The following is a 19,737-nucleotide window of genomic DNA, read 5'->3' on the forward strand; positions in this document are numbered from 1 at the left end:
AATTTCTATGTGAAATAATTGCTTTAAGGGGATGGGGAGGAGGTCATTTCTTCCGATAAACATACACTCAGAAAAGCTGTAAAAAAATTAACTTTAAACAAAGAAAATTTCATAAAAATTGAGTCAATCAATATTTTTTCACTGACTTCCAGAGCTGCCGGCAATTGACTTCAGGACCTGACTTCTACACCGGAATAGTAGCGTATGCAGACAACTTAGAAATGGTGTGGAATGTGAACCCGAGAATCTTGGAGTAGTTTGTTGTCGGAATTGTTACCCCGTTGATTCTAACATTTAACTGCCTGCGTACTTATGCCTCTTCTCCATGTAGTGAATCGTGTGGCCGAGGATTTGATGGCGGATATCTGCAAGGTAGATGTGCCAATCAGAAGGGATTAAAAAGAAGATAGGTAGAGGTTGAAGACTGCTGGAGATAAGACCTCAAATTGAGGAGCTCCCATTTTACGAGGACTCGATTTTCTACCACTAAATTTCGTTTACGACTGGCGCTCGCAAAGTAAATAAAGAAGTCAAAGTTTGGTTCCAGACGGTAGCGACGAGTTTTGGGTGTCCTTGAAAAGTTTGGGAAGACTGACCTTGTCGAATGCCTTCATTAGGTCAAGTAGCACGAGGACCGTCTTGTGACACGATTTGGGTTGATAGAATCGCCTATTTACGTATGCAGTAGTGGTTCGTGTTGGTGATTGGTAGCTGGAACATCTCCACAGGGTTGGGGAAGAGCAGTGTTCTAAGTGTCTTGGCTATTATCGAAAGAAGAAAGATCGGTCTTTACGATTCAATCTTGCCTGGCTTTAGTAGGAATCCGCCTACCCATTCTCCAGTTATCAGGTATAATCAATGATTCCAGGACAGATTGAGGAGTCTGTCCTCAACTTCCAGCATTCCCAGATGCTTTAACATTAACGGTCATTTTCATGTATCTCCGTTAGACTTTAACCCCCAGTTAACAGAAAGTAAAGTCGAAATATCTACTCTCCGGTTAACTTTAACTGAAATTTTTTTAGCAGTTAAGTTCCTAACTGGCATATGGAATATATAGACAAGATGACAGACATGTCCATAGTACAGTTCAAAAGTTCGTTAGCTAACGTAGCACTAACGGAGCTTCCTGAAAATGGGGGTAACATGGTTAGGTTAGATTAGGTTGAAGAGGATGACATAAAGTTTTATGTTGAATTGATGTCCACTTAGACTTCTATAGTTCCGTTGTGATTTATCCATGTAATCTTTTCAGCTCCTTCTTCCCGATGTGGTCCCCTTTAAAGTTGTCTCAGAACTACCACTTGTCCGTCTTCTACAAAGAAATCTTAGAACAACCAACCAGCAGCCCTGATGAAGGCAAGTATGCTCCTTAAGCATTACTCCCGCAGATCAGTGAAAGCCTGAAAGAAAAAGGAACCCAGTATCTTATTTCTTCTAAAGGATAATCCTTGACACTGACACAGGAAATGATAAGAGTCTTCCGTAAATTCCGGGTCCAGACACCATCTACAGATGTTATCATCTTTAAGGCCTAATCTTACCATATGTTTCCCAAGTGTGTTATGTCCTGCCGTAATGCCAAAGTACGCAATTCCTCTCTGCCGCTTCTCCTCTCTGTTCATCAACATCAAAATCTCGCAGTTTCTTCGGTTCTTTTCGTCCCATATCAACTTAGTTTGCTCGCAACTTTGCAAAGAGACCCAAAGTCTTCGCCATAGTTCATCATATTTGGCTTTTATCCTGTAAAGATAAGAAGATGGTGGAGGAAAAACATTCGCTAGGACATTATTCGTTCCACGAGCGCCCTCCTTAGCCGGCACATCCGCCACCACATTCCCCATTATTCCACAGTGCTTAGGTACCACTATGCTGTTCAGTGAGAACCTTGAGTTATCTACGACAGCGGCTGACGTTATGTCCGCGCTGCATAATGCTTTTATACCTGCTTAACTGTCGATAAAGAATCTGATATAGCTTCTGAATAATGGCCTCTTCAGCAGCTTTTGTAATGGCAGAAATCTCCGTCTGAAAATACTGCAATCACTATCATATTCCTAGTTCGCTGCAATAAATGCCGCTGCTCGTTCCTTCTTCCATCGTTGATCCGTCCATATACATATTCAGGGTTCCGAAGGGTATCTCCCTGTCTCCCCACACCTCCATACTTGGTATAATATGTGTCGGTTTGTGATGATAAACATGCTCCGTGGCCATGCCCGGCAAGAATTTTTATTTATTTATTTATTTACATCTACCGAGCTACGTTCATACAGATTACAGATTTCAGTACACCTGCAGGCAGTACTCTTAAAACTCCTACGGAGAACAGCTTCTAAGGTGATTTTGTGCTGTTGATAACATTGGTAACTTCGGATGAGGTTAATTGTTGTGCGTTACTGGCATGGATACCACGTATGCGATAAATTGCTCTCCGTTTCCTTCTATAACTCTCGGGATGCTCAATACGGTGTCGAATCACTAGCCGACACATCGAAAAAGGTGACTGAGTCCCACCATCCCTTGTAGCGAGATTCGAAAGGGCTCTTAACTGTGCTTGTGTCTAGGTTACATTGCTTCAGATGTTCTATCCATGGGTTCCGCTTGTATTCGACGACTATCTTATTAATGTTTACATTCAGTTTCCTGATTGTCTGCTTCAGCACTTCTACGGGGAAGTTGGCTCTGTGCTGGCAATACCACCTGCGGGTATAAAACGAGCAGATGGTGTTTTGATGATTTGATGAAAGAAATCCAATTGAGAGGGCTTCAGAGTTCATGTTACCCAGACAATGTTCTGATTTGGGTAACATGAACTCTGAAGCCCTCTCAATTGGATTTCTTTTGGTTGTTAAACGTCATAACCTATGAACGGTTATGAAATCGGTGGATCGGTAAATGGAGAGAATTATGGTGAGGTAGTCTGATCGCAATGAAATGACTGGTTTCCAGTATACGTCATTTATCAGATCAAGTGACACTAATCGAATCAGTAACCGTCAACTCGTCAAAGGTGGCTGTGATCCCTAACTTGTTGTGATCCCTAACTTGTTGTGATCCCTAACTTTTTTTTCCTGCTATTACCTTCATTACCTAGAAGAGAATGCCATAGCCGACATTGAAATCTCTTAGCTCCAATCAGTTATGTCCACACAACATTCAGTAAATGTGTGGACTATAACCTGAAGCTCATCTCTATCTCGTCAGCGCCAGATTTGACTGCTACCCTCGCGCATTCCATATAGGTCAGGTTACCACCTACATTACTAGCGCGCTCCTTACGTAGCACATCGTATCCATAATAATGGCGTAGGTTACAGGTCGCATTCAACTTCGTCTCTTGGACGCACTTTCCGGAAATGGAACTACTGTTTTGGGTGTCAGATGTTGCAACCCGCTACTTCTCTCGTTAGCACAGCATCCTGCGCAGTATGACTATACTCCCGCGGCTATGTTAGGTCGGAGAAGTTCCGGAGAAGCTCATACTCCAGGCATAGGCCCAATTGAGAAATACTGGGCTATTGTCAAGCGGAACCTAGGTTAGGTTAGGTTAGGTTATGTGGCAGCCCGATGTATCAGGCTCACTTAGACTATTCAGTCCATTGTGATACCACATTGGTGAACTTCTCTCTTATCACTGAGTGCTGCCCGATTCCATGTTAAGCTCAATGACAAGGGACCTACTTTTTATAGCCGAGTCCGAACGGCGTTCCAAATTCCAGTGAAACCACTTAGAGAAGCTTTGAAACCCTCAGAAATGTCACCAGCATTACTGAGGTGGGATAATCCACCGCTGAAAAACTTTTTGGTGTTCGGTCGTAGCAGGCATCGAACCCACGACCTTGTGTATGCAAGGCGGGCATGCTAGCCATTGCACCACGGTGGTTTAGCTGCAGCTAAAGTCTCTCTTGTAACATTATCTTCGACTTCAGACACCAAAGGAATGCAACTCTATCCAGACCTGTATCAAGTGGATGTTATGCCAAACCCTCTACACACCACCCCCACCAATGAAAATGTCACCCCCGTTTGCAATTATCAAGCGCTCATGTAAATGGGACACCATATACTTAACTTTTCAAAAAATTGCTTCCTCTTCCACCAGACTCCAATATCATCATAGGAGTACCAACAATAACATAAGCCACTGGAGCAACACTCAAACCAAACTTTGAAATATCTGTAATTTTTGTTGCGTGCAACAATTTTTGCAGTGAACTTCTGATGATGCAAAAAAAACAAAAAAACAAAAACCTAAAAAACGAAGAACAAAATTGACGATGATCCCACTGTTTTGCAGTTGCAGTTTTTACTTTCGTAAGGCAGAAACAGATTGGCTTCAGTTTTAGTTGGGGAGGTGATGGGGCAAGAGAGAGAGAAAGAGAGAGGGTTTACCAGAAGTCTTGCAGAAGCTGTCTGACTCCATACTAGGCTTCACTTTAAGGTAACCTATGCATATATTAAACGATTTCAAAAGCCAAAAAAACAACAACAAAAAACTTTGAAAAAGCCAAACAACTCCTTTCCAAGTGGTGGAATGGAGTGCATATGGGAGTAATGGAAAAATAATTTAATGATATTTAGCACTGCATACCCAATACCTTATGGTTATGGCAATGGCGACGATGGATTTCATCCCAGAGTTGCTGATGTAAATGCATACAGAGGCAATGCCTTTATAATAAGGCTTCAATAGTAATTTTCATTTCAATTTTAAAATCAAAAAAAAAAAATCTACCAACCACCGATTGGTGGCTTGAAAACTTGGAGTTTGATTTCAACAACAAGGTTTAGTTTTTTTTTTCTTATTTTTTGTTAAATGCCATGAATCAAAAAATTACATAGGCATCAGTAAGGATTTAGGTAAAGCACAACAAAGGCAAGGAGCTAGAGATTATAGGCCATCAGTAAGTAAGTAAAGCCCTTCCCATTTTTTATGTATATTTTTTTTTTCTTAATCCCAGCTGGATATTTGTTGGCCAGGAGAAAAAAATGCAATGGGCATTATTACCTATGAGTTTTTCAGACTCCTTAAGTTTCAAATTCGTAGAATTTTCTTTAGTCCCTCTCTCTCGTTCTATCTCTCTCTCTTCCCCTAGCAATGGATGAGCTCTTGTTCAGGGCTGCCAAAAAAAATTTCAATAATAATCGTCACTTTTTTCCGAAAAAATCGTCATAATCGTCACTTACATTTTAAAAATCGTCAAAAAATCTGCAAAGTTAATAATATTAACACCAAACTAATTTTTTGGTTAAAAACAAAAATATTCATTTCATTTAAAGAACAGAAAATTAACACAACTATGCATTTCAACAACTAAACCATAATGAATTCCGTCGTGTATAAAAATGAAATTCAAAAAAAAAAACCTTTTTATGCAATGCTATGAAATTAAAAAAAGTCTAAAAAATATTTTTTTTAATACATAGCTTTACTTCAGTAAGTTTTGCTTTAAAAATAAACAAAAGATCTTTAATATTTACATATTTGTTGCCCGATTTGCCAAAATTTTACAATTTGCAAAAATTTTATTAAAAATAAAATTTAGCAAAATTTTCTATAGAAATAAAATTTTAGCAAAATTTTCTACAGATATAAAGGATTGAGAAAGTTTTCTATAGAAATAAAATTTTGACAAAATTCTCTATAGAAATAAAATGTTGGCAAATTTTTTTATAGAAATAAAATATTGACAAAATTTTCTATAGAAATAAAATTTAAAAAAAAATCTATGGAAATAAAATTTTGCCGAAATTTTCTATAAAAATAAAATTTTGACAACTTTTTTAGTAGAAATAAAATTTTAACAAAATTTTCTATAGAAATAAAATTTTGACAAAATTTTCTATAGAAATAAAATTTTGACAAAATTTTCAGTACAAATAAATTTTTTACAAAATTTTCTATAGAAATAGAATTTTGACAAAATTTTCTATAGAAATAAAATTTTTACAAAATTTTCTATAGAAATAAAATTTTGACAAAATTTTCTATAGAAATAAAATTTTTACAAAATTTTCTATAGAAATAGAATTTTGACAAAATTTTCTATAGAAATAAAATTTTTACAAAATTTTCTATAGAAATAGAATTTTGACAAAATTTTCTATAGAAATAAAATTTTGACAAAATTTTCTATAGAAATAAAATTTTGACAAAATTTTCTATAGAAATAAAATTTTGACAAAATTTTCCATAGAAATAAAATTTTGATAAAATTTTCCATAGAAATAAAATTTTGATAAAATTTTCTATAAAAATAAAATTTTGACAAAATTTTCCATAGAAATAAAATTTTGATACAACTTCCTATAAAAATAAAATTTTGACAAAATTTTCATGAAATTTGTACAAAATTTTCTATAGAAATAGAATTTTGACAAAATTTTCGATAGAAATAAAATTTTAACAAAATATTCTATAGAAATAAAATTTTGAAAAAATTTCTATAGAAATATGATTTTGACAAAATTTTCTATATAAATAAAATTTTGACAAATTTTTCTATAAAAATAAAATCTTGACAAAATTTTCTAAAGATATAAAGGCTTGAGAAAGTTTTCTATAGAAATAAAATGTTGACAAAATTTTCTATAAAAATAAAATTTTGACAAAATTTTGTAAAGATATAAAGGCTTGAGAAAGTTTTCTATAGAAATAAAATGTTGACAAAATTTTCTATAGAAATAAAATTTTGACAAAATTTTCTATAGAAATAAAATTTAAAAAAAATTCTATAGAAATAAAATTTTCTATAAGAATAAAATTTTGAAAAAAAAATTCTATAGAAATAAAATTTTGCCGAAATTTTCTATAGAAATAAAATTTTGACAACTTTGTGTGCAGAAATAAAATTTTAACAAAACTTTCTATATAAATAAAATTTTGACAAAAATTTCTATAGAAATAAAATTTTGACAAAATTTTCTATAGAAATAACATTTTGCCGAAATTTTCTATAGAAATAAAATGTTGACAACTTTTGCACACAGAAAAAAATATCACCAAAATATTTCCAATTAAAAAGTTAATTGAAGTTGAAATTTTTTTCAATTAATAAATTAATTGATACAATTAACTTTTTAATCATGATAGAAACATTAAGTTAATTAAGTCAATGATTGAAATTTTTAAAATATTTAATTAAAAAATTAATTGATACAATTAACTTTTTAATCAAATTCGGAAGACTAATTCAGTTAAAAAAGTGCTGATTTTTTTTTACTTTTTTAATTAAAAATGTATTTCAAACAATCATTTGTTAATCCAAATAAAAGCTCTAAGCCAATCTTACTAAGTTATTAAAAATAGTTACCTTTTTAAAAATAGTTACCTTAATAAATTAATTGCGTTTTGCAATCAACATCAATTAAATTTTTAATTGAATCAATTAAAAAATTAATTGAATTTTGCTGAAAAAATCAATTAATTTTTTAATCAAGAATTTTTTCTATGCCCAATTAAAGCTGTGATTGATACTATCATTTTCGTGATTGAAGACATTTCAATTAAAAAATTAATTGGATCAGTTAATTTGGTGATTGAATCAGAGAAAAAATTTTTTGTGTGCAGTAGAAATAACATTTTGACAAAATTTTCTATAGAAATAGAATTTTGACAAAATTTTCTATAGAAACAGAATTTTGACAAAATTTTCTATAGAAATAAAATTTTGACAAAATTTTCTATAGAAATAAAATTTTGATAAAATCTTCTATAAAAATAAAATTTTGACAAAATTTTCATAAAATTTTTACAAAATTTTCTATAGAAATAAAAAATTTTCTATAAAAATAAAATTTTGACAACTTTTTTAGTAGAAATAAAATTTTAACAAAATTTTCTATAGAAATACAATTTTGACAAAATTTTCTATAGAAATAAAATTTTGACAAAATGTTCCATAGAAATAAAATTTTGAAAAAAATTTTCTATAGAAATAAAATTTTGACAAAATTTTCTATAGAAATAAAATTTCGACAAAATTTTCTATAGAAATAAAATTTTGACAAAATTTTCTATAGAAATAAAATTTTGACAAAATTTTCAATAGAAATAAAATTTTGACAAAATTTTCCATAGAAATAAAATTTTGATACAATTTCCTATAAAAATAAAATTTGTACAAATTTTTCATAAAATTTTTACAAAATTTTCTATAGAAATACAATTTTGACAAAATTTTCTATAGAAATAAAATTTTTACAAAATTTTCTATAGAAATAAAATTTGGACAAAATGTTCCATAGAAATAAAATTTTGAAAAAATTTTCTATAGAAATAAAATTTTGACAAAATTTTCTATATAAATAAAATTTTGACAAAAATTTCTATAGAAATAAAATTTCGACAAAATTTTCTATAGAAATAAAATTTTGACAAAATTTTCTATAGAAATAAAATTTTGACAAAATGTTCCATAGAAATAAAATTTTGAAAAAATTTTCTATAGAAATAAAATTTTGACAAAATTTTCTATAGAAATAAAATTTCGACAAAATTTTCTATAGAAATAAAATTTTGACAAAATTTTCTATAGAAATAAAATTTTGACAAAATTTTCTATAGAAATAAAATTTTGACAAAATTTTCTATAGAAATAAAATTTTGACAAAATTTTCTATAGAAATAAAATTTTGACAAAATGTTCCATAGAAATAAAATTTTGAAAAAATTTTCTATAGAAATAGAATTTTGACAAAATTTTCTATAGAAATAAAATTTTGACAAAATTTTCCACAGAAATAAAATTTTGACAAAATTTTCCATAGAAATAAAATTTTGATACAATTTCCTATAAAAATACAATTTTGACAAAATATTCATAAAATTTGTACAAAATTTTCTATAGAAATAGAATTTTGACAAAATTTTCGATAGAAATAAAATTTTAACAAAATATTCTATAGAAATAAAATTTTGACAAAATTTTCTATAGAAATAGAATTTTGACAAAATTTTCTAAAGATATAAAGGCTTGAGAAAGTTTTCTATAGAAATAAAATTTTAACAAAATTTTCTATAGAAATAAAATTAAAAAAAAAATCTATAGAAATAAAATTTTCTATAAAAATAAAATTTTGACAAAAATTTCTATAGAAATAAAATTTTGACAAAATTTTCCATAGAAATAAAATTTTGCCGAAATTTTCTATAGAAATAAAATGTTGACAACTTTTTCTGTAGAAATAAAATTTGAACAAAATTGTCTATAAATTCCATATGAAACATTTCTTTCGAATAAAACAAAATTTTTATATATACTAACCACAAAAATTTGATCAACAAGTTGAAGATATTTTTGTAATTTGGTAGATTTTTGATAAAATGTTTTACAATTTTTGGTGGATTATTTTTGGCACGAGTGGTAACCGTGATACTAATACTGTTGATGTAAAGTGAGATATAGCTCCTACATGGATGAAATCTCTAGCAAAAACTTGCAATTTCTCTATCTACCTATTGTCAAATGTATTCTCTCTTTTGGTGGCTCTAAATGTGTAAACGAACTGCTTCTAGTCCAAATTTTTGAACCGAGCTAATATCGTAATTTTTTGTGCAAAAATCGGAAAATCAGCATTTGCTATTTTTTGAGTAAAAAATCGTCAAAATGCCGATAAATCGGCAAAATTGGCAGCCCTGCTCTTGTTTTTTTTTTTGGCCTCTCAATGATTATCTTAACAATTTTTTAGTCATCATTGGTTTGATGTTTCTTGTTAACTGATTGCTGACATTTTGCTAAATTAACTTGGCCCGTATTTTTATCCCTGATATTTCAAACTTGAATGGTAAAATGCATCTCATGATTGATTTTGACATCATTCATCGTTGTGTGGTTATAACAACAGGTGCAGTTCTTCTTGTTATTCATAGATGAAATTTACGTAAGACAACAAAAATGCTATGCTCTCGTAATAATCATTCAAATTATCGAAGATATTCTTCAATTAAGTCTTCACTCAAAATAATTGCCACTTCCTTCGTTAACAAATGCAGAGAATATTAATGGCAATTGAAATCAGTTTGCATAGTCTATTATTTTGGAAATTAATTATATGTTGAAATTGAAATGTTGAAACTCATAACGATAGCATTTTTATGCTTAAAAATTTAGTAGCAACGTCTATTGGAAGTAAAGCATTCTCGAAGAGAAGGCTAAACAGTTTAATATCCCCATATAGTAGAGAAATTTTTCATTTGTTCTGGTTTACGAATTTGCAAAAGTTTATTTGAAATTTTTTGTTTTAATAATTTTCTTAAAATTAATTTAGAGCTATGAATGAAGAGATCATACACAGTGAGAGTAAATATGATTCAATTTGTAAGAGGAAAATTCCTAGATATTTTCTCCATAAGAAGTTAGCATAAAGGGCCCAAAATTGAGTTATCTATGCCAGCCAGATCCATACTAAAAGCTGTGGAAAGGTTCATTCGTCCGAACTAAAACATGTACAGTCAGGTGTGTATAGATTTGTATCTGGCGTTTTCTTTTCAATGACTCTATTCATTATTAATCTTCTTTGTCCATAAAGGTCGAAAAATAATCAATTGTAAATTAAGTAATCATGCATTTGGACATTAATGACCTGTTTCAGTATCAGGCTGACATGTAAAATAATTTGATTTAATTTTTTCCACAGCGATTGACGGGATTTGGCAACCCTAGCAATCTGACAGCTCTATCATAAAGTTTGATATAGAAATAAAATTTTGGCAAAATTTTCTATAGAAATAAAATTTTGACAAAAGATTCTAGAGAAAAAAAATTTGACCAAATTTTCTCTAGAAATAAATTTTTGACTAAATTTTCCATAGAAATAAAATTTTGACACAATTTTCTTTAGAAATAAAATTTTGACAAAATTGTCTATAGAAATAAAATTTTGACAAAATTTTTTATAGAAATAAAATTTTGGAAAATTTTTCTATAGAAATAAAATTTTGACGCTATTTTCTTTAGAAATAAAATTTTGACAAAATTGTCTATAGAAATAAAATTTTGACAAAATTTTTTATAGAAATAAAATTTTGGAAAATTTTCCATAGAAATAAAAGTTTGACAATTTTTTTTATAGAAATAAAGTTTTGATAAACCCTTCTATGGAAATAAAATTTTGACAACATTTTCTAAAGAAATAAAATTTTTTACAGAAATAGAAATACAATTTTTGTCAAAATTTTCTATAGAAATAAAATCTTGCCAATATCTTGTGTAGAAGTAAAAATCTGTCTAAATTTTCTATAGAAACAAAATTTTGAAAAAATTTTCTATAGAAATAAAATTTTGACTAAATTTTCTATAGAAATACAATTTTGTTAAAATTTTTGTTAAATGTAAAATTTTGAGAAAATTTTCTATTGACAAAAACAATTTACAAAATCTTCTATAGGAATAAAATTGTGACAAAATTTTCTTTATATATACAATTTTGACAAAATTTTCTACTGAAACTTTATTTTGTAAAAATTTTCTATAGAAATAAACTTTTGTCAAAATTTTCTATGGAAATAAAATTTTTATCAAAATTTTCTAAAGAAATAGAATGTTGACAAAATTTTGTCAAAATTTTCTATAGAAATAAAATTTTGACATTATCTATAGAAATAAAATTTTGAGAAAATTATCTATAGAAAACAAATTTTACAAAATTTTCTATACACTCAAAAAAAAGTGAACTCTCTATTTCACTAAAGCCAATTTAACTTTATTTTAGTTCATAGAATTATTATGTTTGGAGAAAGTTTTCTTTACTGTAATAATTTTTTTTTGAACGTTAGTTAAATTAACTAAACCCAAGAAAAAAATATACTCAAATGAAGCATAAAGATAAACTAAATTCGTGTCTTCCACAAAATAGTTCAGAATTTCATTAAATTTGTAAATTTTACCAAAAATGCGTCCATCATGAACTTCGTATGTCACTAAAGACATTCTTGCAATTTTGAACTCGAAGTTTTTCCTTAAAACTACAAAATTTTTTTTAACAAGTGAAAAAGCTTAGTTATGTCTAATAAATTTTCTTGAATTTGTCGAAAAATATTTAATTAGAACGTTTAGAATATTGTTTAGTTAAAATTTTCTACAAATATTAAAAATTTTCTAAAATTAACCGAAACTTTTCTTCCTGGTGGGTTCACTGTTTTTTGAGTGTAGGAATAAAATCTTGACAAAATTTTATTTATATATAAAATTTTGACAAGATTTGCTATTGAAATGAATTTTGACAAAATTTTCTATAGAAATAACATTTTGACTGAATTTCCAATAGAAATACAATTTTGACAAATTTTTCAAAATTTCCTATAGAAATAAAATTTTGACAAAATATTCTTTAGATATAAAATTTTCTACAGAAAAAAAATTTTTACAAAATTTTCTATAAATATAAAATTTTGACAAAAGTTTCTATAGAAATAAAATTTTAAGAAAATTTTCTATAGAAATAAAATTTTGACAAAATTTTCGATGGAAGTAAAATATATTCCAATTTTGGGTAGATTTTTTTATGGCTCGAGTGGCAACCATGCTCCTAAATCGATATATCCCTTTGTGTCCGTCCATCCGCCCGGCATGTATTTGCTGTATGTAGGATTCCTTTCGTATTTATTAACCGATTTAGATGAAATTTGGTACATAATGTTTTTTGGCACAAGGTCGAACACTAGCTTACATATATAGGTATCCAAATATTATAAGACCTATCATGACAAAATTGACAAAAATTTCCAAAGAAATTGTGGGGCCCACTCTATATTTAAATACTTTATGTTTAAATATTTGATTTTCACAAAGTAGACTAGATTTTTATGTTCAAACAAATACCAATAAAGATATAAGTAATTTTTTGATTTTTCCTTAAAAAAAAAAAAAAAAAAAAAAAAAATACCTATATCAAACAAAAGTGAACTTTTAAATTTGCTCTCAAAAATACCTATAAAATAAAATTTTGACAAAATTTTCTATAGAAATAAATATTTGACAAAAATTTCTATAGCAACAAAATTTGACAACATTTTCTATAGAAATAAAATTTTGACAAAATTTTCTATAGAAAAATTTTTGACAAATTTTTCTATAGAAATAGAATGTTGACAAAATTTCCTATAGAAATAAAGTGTTGACAACATTTTCAATAGAAATAATATTTTGTCCATATTTTGTGTAGAAATAAAATGTTATAAAATCAATATTTTGTGTAGACATAAAATTTTGTCAAAATTGTCTATAGAAATAAAATTTTGACAAAATTTTCTTTATATATAAAATTTTGACAAGATTTCTTATGAATTTCCAATAAAAATAAAATTTGACAAATTTTTCTATGGAAATAAAATTTTGACAAATTATTCTATAGAAATAAAATTTTGACAAAATTTTCTATTGAAATAAAATTTTGTTAAAATTTTTTTTAATATAAAATTTTGATAAAATTTTCTATAGAAAAAAATTTGACAAAATTTTCTATAGAAATAAAATGTTGACAAACTTTTCTACAAATATAAAATGTTGACAAAGTTTTGTCAACATTTTCTACAGAAAAAAATGTTGACAAAATGTTCTTTGGAAGTAAAATTTTCTCAACTTTTCTATGGAAATAAAATTTTGTCAAAATTTTCTATAGAAACAAAATTTTGTCAAAATTTTCTATAGAAATAAACTTTTGTAAACATTTTCTATAGAAATAAAATTTTGTCAAAATTTTCTACAGAAATAAAATGTTGACAAAATGTTCTATGGAAGTAAAATTTTCCCTAATTTTCTATGGAAATAAAATTTTGACCAAATTTTCTATGGAAATAAAATGTTGACAAACTTTTCTATACAAATAAAATTTTGACAAAATTTTCTATAGAAACAAAATTTTCTGTAGAAATAAAATTTTGACAGAATGTTCTATAGAAATAAAATTTTGACAACATTTTCTATGGAAATAAAGATTTGATAAAACTTTCTATAGAAATAAAATTTTGATAAAAATTTCTATGGAAATAAAATTTTGAAAAAATTTTCTATAGAAATAAAATTTTGAGTTGTTTTTGATCTTAGCTTAAAACTACAAGTGTGGCTTAACCAACAGAGGAAAAGTATGCTTGTCAAATTTATTTTGGCAAAGCCCTATAGACTGCAAGATGGTTGGATGTAAAGCTGTTTCGGAAATAAAAAAAAAAAACAAAAGAAAATTTGGTGAAAAAAAAAAACAAAAATATTTTACTCTTTGAATTTTTTCCGCAGTTATATTTTTTCACCGAAAGGATGAGCATTATTATGCTCCCTCATGGATGACAGAACTGACAAGCTTATGGTCTTTATATTTATTTTATTTTTTATTAAAAAAGCTTAGTAATTTCATTGTTATTTTGAGTCAAAATATTTAAATCCAACGTTTAGTAAATGCATTGAAGCTGTCTTCCCTTTCCAATGTGAATAACAAAATGTGTCAACAAGTTTTCCCGGACATATTGTTGACGCTTCCCAAGGAAAGACATAATCAACGACTGATGGATATAATGAACAAAGGAAACTATGATTGCTATTTAAAATGTAAACAAAAAAGACAAAGAAAAAATAAAAGAGCCTTAGGGAAATTGTTTCCACAAGATATGTTACAGGCATCCTATATAGGCAGACCAAGAATAATAAGCCTTCTTCCTTTGGACAAAAGGACACATGCAATTTAATTTTTCAAAACAATTCCATTGTCCTTCGCCATACTGTACATCTTTTGTATATCTTAAGGATCTATTACACCATTGCCAATTGTTAAGCGGCTTATAAGGTAGCACCCCTTTTTTTCTTTTGCTCGTTAAATGGATCATAGTTCACGCTCTAGGACTACATAGTAGATATTAGCCACACAAAAAAACGGTAAAGATGATATTGGCCTTAAATGAATGTAAGCCACTTGCGTAAGTGGAGGTAAATGCTGGACATGCTCACTTTTCTTTTTTTTTTTGCCTTAATACCGACTTACATGTAAATTCTTTTGTACCACCTAATATGTATGATATTTTGCAATAGGTACTCATTTCCATGGTCCAATGATAAGAAGATAATTGGATTTGCCCTAAACAATTATGGCACTTTTTTTCTTGCTCTTTTTCTTCAAAGTTGATGTTGGTCTATGCTGATGTTGGTCTATGCTGATGCTTTCATCATCGTTGTTGGTTGGCGGCATTTGGTAGAATTATAACAGGTGCCTGTATTGAATGGCCCATAATGCCAAAGAAAATTAGCCCAAGAAATTCTAGGGTAATGAGAGGTGTAATACTAAGACGATTAGGTAGGTATCTTAAGACTATAAGCGGTGACTAAGATCTTCTATTCCATGGACGTGGCTAGGCTTGCATTGTCTAGCAGTAATATTTGTGAAAGTATAAGAATTTACGAAAGGTTTGGGAGGATGTCTGAGTTAAGGAATATTGATACATGGACAACGACTCAACTTAATATTCCACCATCACATTAGGGGGCATACGACTTGGTCAGCCATAGATTAAGATAGTTTGGTTATAGTGTCAGCCTTTTACTCCAGGCTCTCTTAGACATTCAGTCCGATGTTATATCACGGATGGTAAAGGGACCTCTTCACAATGGACTGAATAGTCTAAGTGAGCCTGATACATCGGGCTGCCACCTAAAGGGACCTCTTCCCATCGTTCAGTCACTGTATGTCAAAATTTTATTTCTATAGAAAATTCTATCAAAATTTTATTTCATTCGTTTTGTTTGTTATTGTTGGCTTCTCTTCAATCGTTATTGTTGTTTTTTTGATCTCAGCTTAAAGCCATGCATTGACTATACTACAAGTGTAGCTTAACCAACAGAGGAAAAGTATGCTTGTCAAATTTATTTGGGCAAAGCCCTATAGACTGCAAGATGGTTGGATGAACCCAGTCAAATACATTCAAATCGATGATTTGAGTTTGGCAAAGGAAAAGAGATATGCTGACAAATTTGTTTAGGCAGTAGCCGACTATGAAACCCTTTTTCGGGAGGTTCAAGTGCAGTTCACTTTGGGTTGAGTGAATTACCCGAATTTATTCTGATAATTGGTTGATAATTTTGCTGCAAGTAGAGGATGCTGATGAGGAATGTGGTAATTCCGAAACAGCTGTACATCCAACCATCTTGCAGTCTATAGGGCTTTGCCCAAATAAATTTGACAAGCATACTTTTTCTCTGTTGGTTAAGCTACACTTGTAGTTTAGTCAATGCATGACTTTAAGCTGAGATCAAAAAAACAACAATAAAAATTTTATTTCTATATACAATTTTCTCAAAATGTTATTTCTATAGAAAATTTGGTCAACATTTTATTTCTATAGAAAATTTTGTCAAAATTATATATTTCTATAGAAAACGTTGTAAAAATTTTATTTCTATAGAAAATTTTGTCAAAATTTATTTCTTGTGAAAATTTTCTCAAAATTTTATTTTTATTGGAAATTTAGTCAAAATTTTATTTCTATAGAAAATTTAGTCCAAATTTTATTTCTATAAAAAAATGTTGTCAAAATTCTATTTCAATAGAAAATTTTGTCAAAATTTTATTTCTATAGAACAGTTTGTCAAAATTTTATTTCTTTAGAAAATTTTTATCAAAAATTTAATTTGTATAGAAAATTTTGTCAAAATTTATTTCTATAGAAAATTTTATCAAAATTTTAGTTTTATTTGAAATTTAGTAAAAATTTTAAATCTATAGAAACTTTTGTCAAAATTTTAATTCTATAAAACAGTTTGTCAATTTTTTTTTCTATAGACGATTATTTCGGTAGAAAATTGTGTCAAAATGTTCTTTATATAAAAATTTTGTCGAAATTTTATTTCTACAGAAAATTTTGTCAACATTTTATTTCCATAGAAAATTTGGTCTACATTTTATTTCTGTAGAAAATTTAGTCAAAATTTTATTTCTATAGAATTTTTTTTTCAAAATTTTATTTCTATAGAAATTTTGTCAAAATTCTATTTCTATAAAATATAGAAATAAAATTTTGTCAATATTTTATTTCGATAGAAAATTTTGTCAACAGTTTATTTCTATAGAAAATTTTGTCAAAATTTTATTTCTATTGGTAATTTAATTAAAATTTTTTTATAGGAAATTATGTAAATATTTTATTTGTAAATTTTATTTCTAAAAAAAATTTTGTCAAAATTTTATTTCTACAGGAAATTGTCTCAAAATTGTATTTCTATAGAAAATTTTGCCAAGATTTTATTTCTATAGAAAATTTTGTTAAAATTTCTTTTTGAAAATTTGGTCAAAACTTTATTTCTATAGAAAATTTGATCAAAATTTTATTTTTATAGAAAATTTGATCAACATTTTATTTTTATAGAAAATTTTGTCGCATTTTTATTGCAGCCAACCATTTTCCCAAATTTAAGAAAAAAAAACGTTTAACAGTTATTAGTTAGTTAGTTGTACAAATCCGTAGTACATGCAATTAATTTCCATCAAACGATCCTAGAAATAATTATGCACATCGGTTAATAGTTGAATACTATGGAAAAAACGCAAAGTTGTATGAGTATAATTCAGGCATTTTGGTGGAATAATTTAAAATAGTACTACAAATTATAGTCTTAGAAAATATTGAGAAATTACCTCTTTGATAGAAATGGACGAAAATCGACAAAATTTTAAAATTTAAACCTATTTCTATAGGACTTTTTTAAATTTTATTTCTGTACAATTTTTTTGCCAAACTTTATTTTCGTACAAAATTTTATATTTATAGAATTTTTTTGCAAAATTTTATTTCTATAGAAAATTTCCTTAAGAAAATTTTATTTCTATAGAAAATTTTGTCACAATTGTATTTCTATAGGAAATTTTGTCAACATTTTATATTTCTATAGAAAATGTTGTCAAAATTTTATTTCTATATCAAATTTTCTCAAAATTTTATTTCTATAGAAAATTTGGTCGACATTTTATTTCCATAGAAATTTTTTTTAAAGTTGTATATTTCTTTAGAAAATGTTGTCAAAATTTTATTCCTATACAAAATTTTGTCAAAATTTATTTCTATAGAAAACTTTCTCAAAATTTTATTTTTATTGGAAATTTAATCAAAATTTTATTTCAATAGAAAATTTTGTCAAAATGTTATTTCTATCAAAAATGTCAAAATTTCATTTCTATAGAACAGTTTGTCAAAATTTTATTTCTTTAGAAAATTTTTATCAAAAATTTAATTTCTATAGACAATTTTGTCAAAACTTATTTCTATAGAAAATTTTGTAAAAATTTTATTTCTATAAAAATGTAAAAATTTTGCTTTTATAGAAAATTTTGTAAATTTTATTGCTATAGAATTTTTTCTAAAAATTTCATTTCTATAGAAAATTTTGTAAAAATTTATTTCTATAGAAAATTTTGTAAAAATTTTATTTCTTTATAAGATTTAGTCAACATTTATTTCTATGGAAGATTTTATTTCTATAGAAGATTTAGTCAACATTTATTTCAAAATGTTATTTCTATGGGAAATTTTTACAAAAATTTTATTTCTATAGAAAATTTTGTCAAAATTTTATTCTTATAGGAAATTTAGTCAAAATTCTATTTCTATAGGAAATTCTGTCAAAAACAGGCACGAAAACAGGATGCATTTTTGTGATCTTAATATCTATACGGATGGGTCTAAAACGAAGTGGTACTTTAAATTCGACGACGAATTCAGCATATTATAGACAGAGATATTCACTATTTTAAAAGCTGCAGAACTTCTATCTATGGGTACATTATTTAGATACAATATCATCATTTGCATCGTTAGGCAGGCATCAATAAAAGCCCTGTGCTGGATACCAGGACATTATGGCGTAATAGAATTAAGTGACAGATGTACTGGCTAAGGAAGGCGCAAGCGGCACAAATAACGTCATTTTTGACGTTTTTCTCCACTTTCTTTGTATATTTACCAGATCAATGGAAAATATGACGACTTAAGGAAGTGATGTTGGGCTTCTTGTACACAACTTTTTTGCCGCTTTCAAAATAAAATTTTGACAAAATTTTCTATAGAAATAAAATTTTGATAAAATTTTCAATAGAAAAAAAATTTATATAGAAATAAAATTTTGATAACATTTTCAAGAAATAAAATTGTGGCAACATTTCTAATAGAAAGAAAATGTTGACAGAATTTCCTACGGGAAAAAAAATTTTACAAAATTTTCTATATAGATAAAATTTTTACAAAATATTTCTTCAGAAAATTTGACAAAATTTTCTATAGAAATAAAATTTTGACAAAAATTTTTATAGGGATAAAAGTTTGACAAAAATTTCTATAGAAATACAATTTTGACAAAAAATTCTATAGAAATAAAATTTTGACAAAAATTTCTATAGGGATAAAAATTTGACTCAATTTCCTATAGAAATAAAATTTTGACAAAATTTTCTATAGAAATAAAATTTTGACAAAAATTTCTATAGAAATAAAATTTTGACTAAATTTTCTATAGAAATAAAATGTTGACAAAATTTTTTATAGGGATAAAAATTTGACTCAATTTCCTATAGAAACAAAATTTTGACAAAATTTTCTATAGAAAAAAAATATTACGACTTATGGAAGTGGCGTTGGGCTACTTGTGCACAACTTTTTTGCCGTTTTCAAAATAAAATTTTGACAAAATTTTTTACAGAAATAAAATGTTGACAAAATTTTTTATAGGGATAAAAATTTGACTCAATTTCCTATAGAAATAAAAT

This window comes from Haematobia irritans, chromosome 1, assembly GCF_050003625.1.
Source record: "Haematobia irritans isolate KBUSLIRL chromosome 1, ASM5000362v1, whole genome shotgun sequence".
NCBI lineage: Eukaryota > Metazoa > Arthropoda > Insecta > Diptera > Muscidae > Haematobia > Haematobia irritans.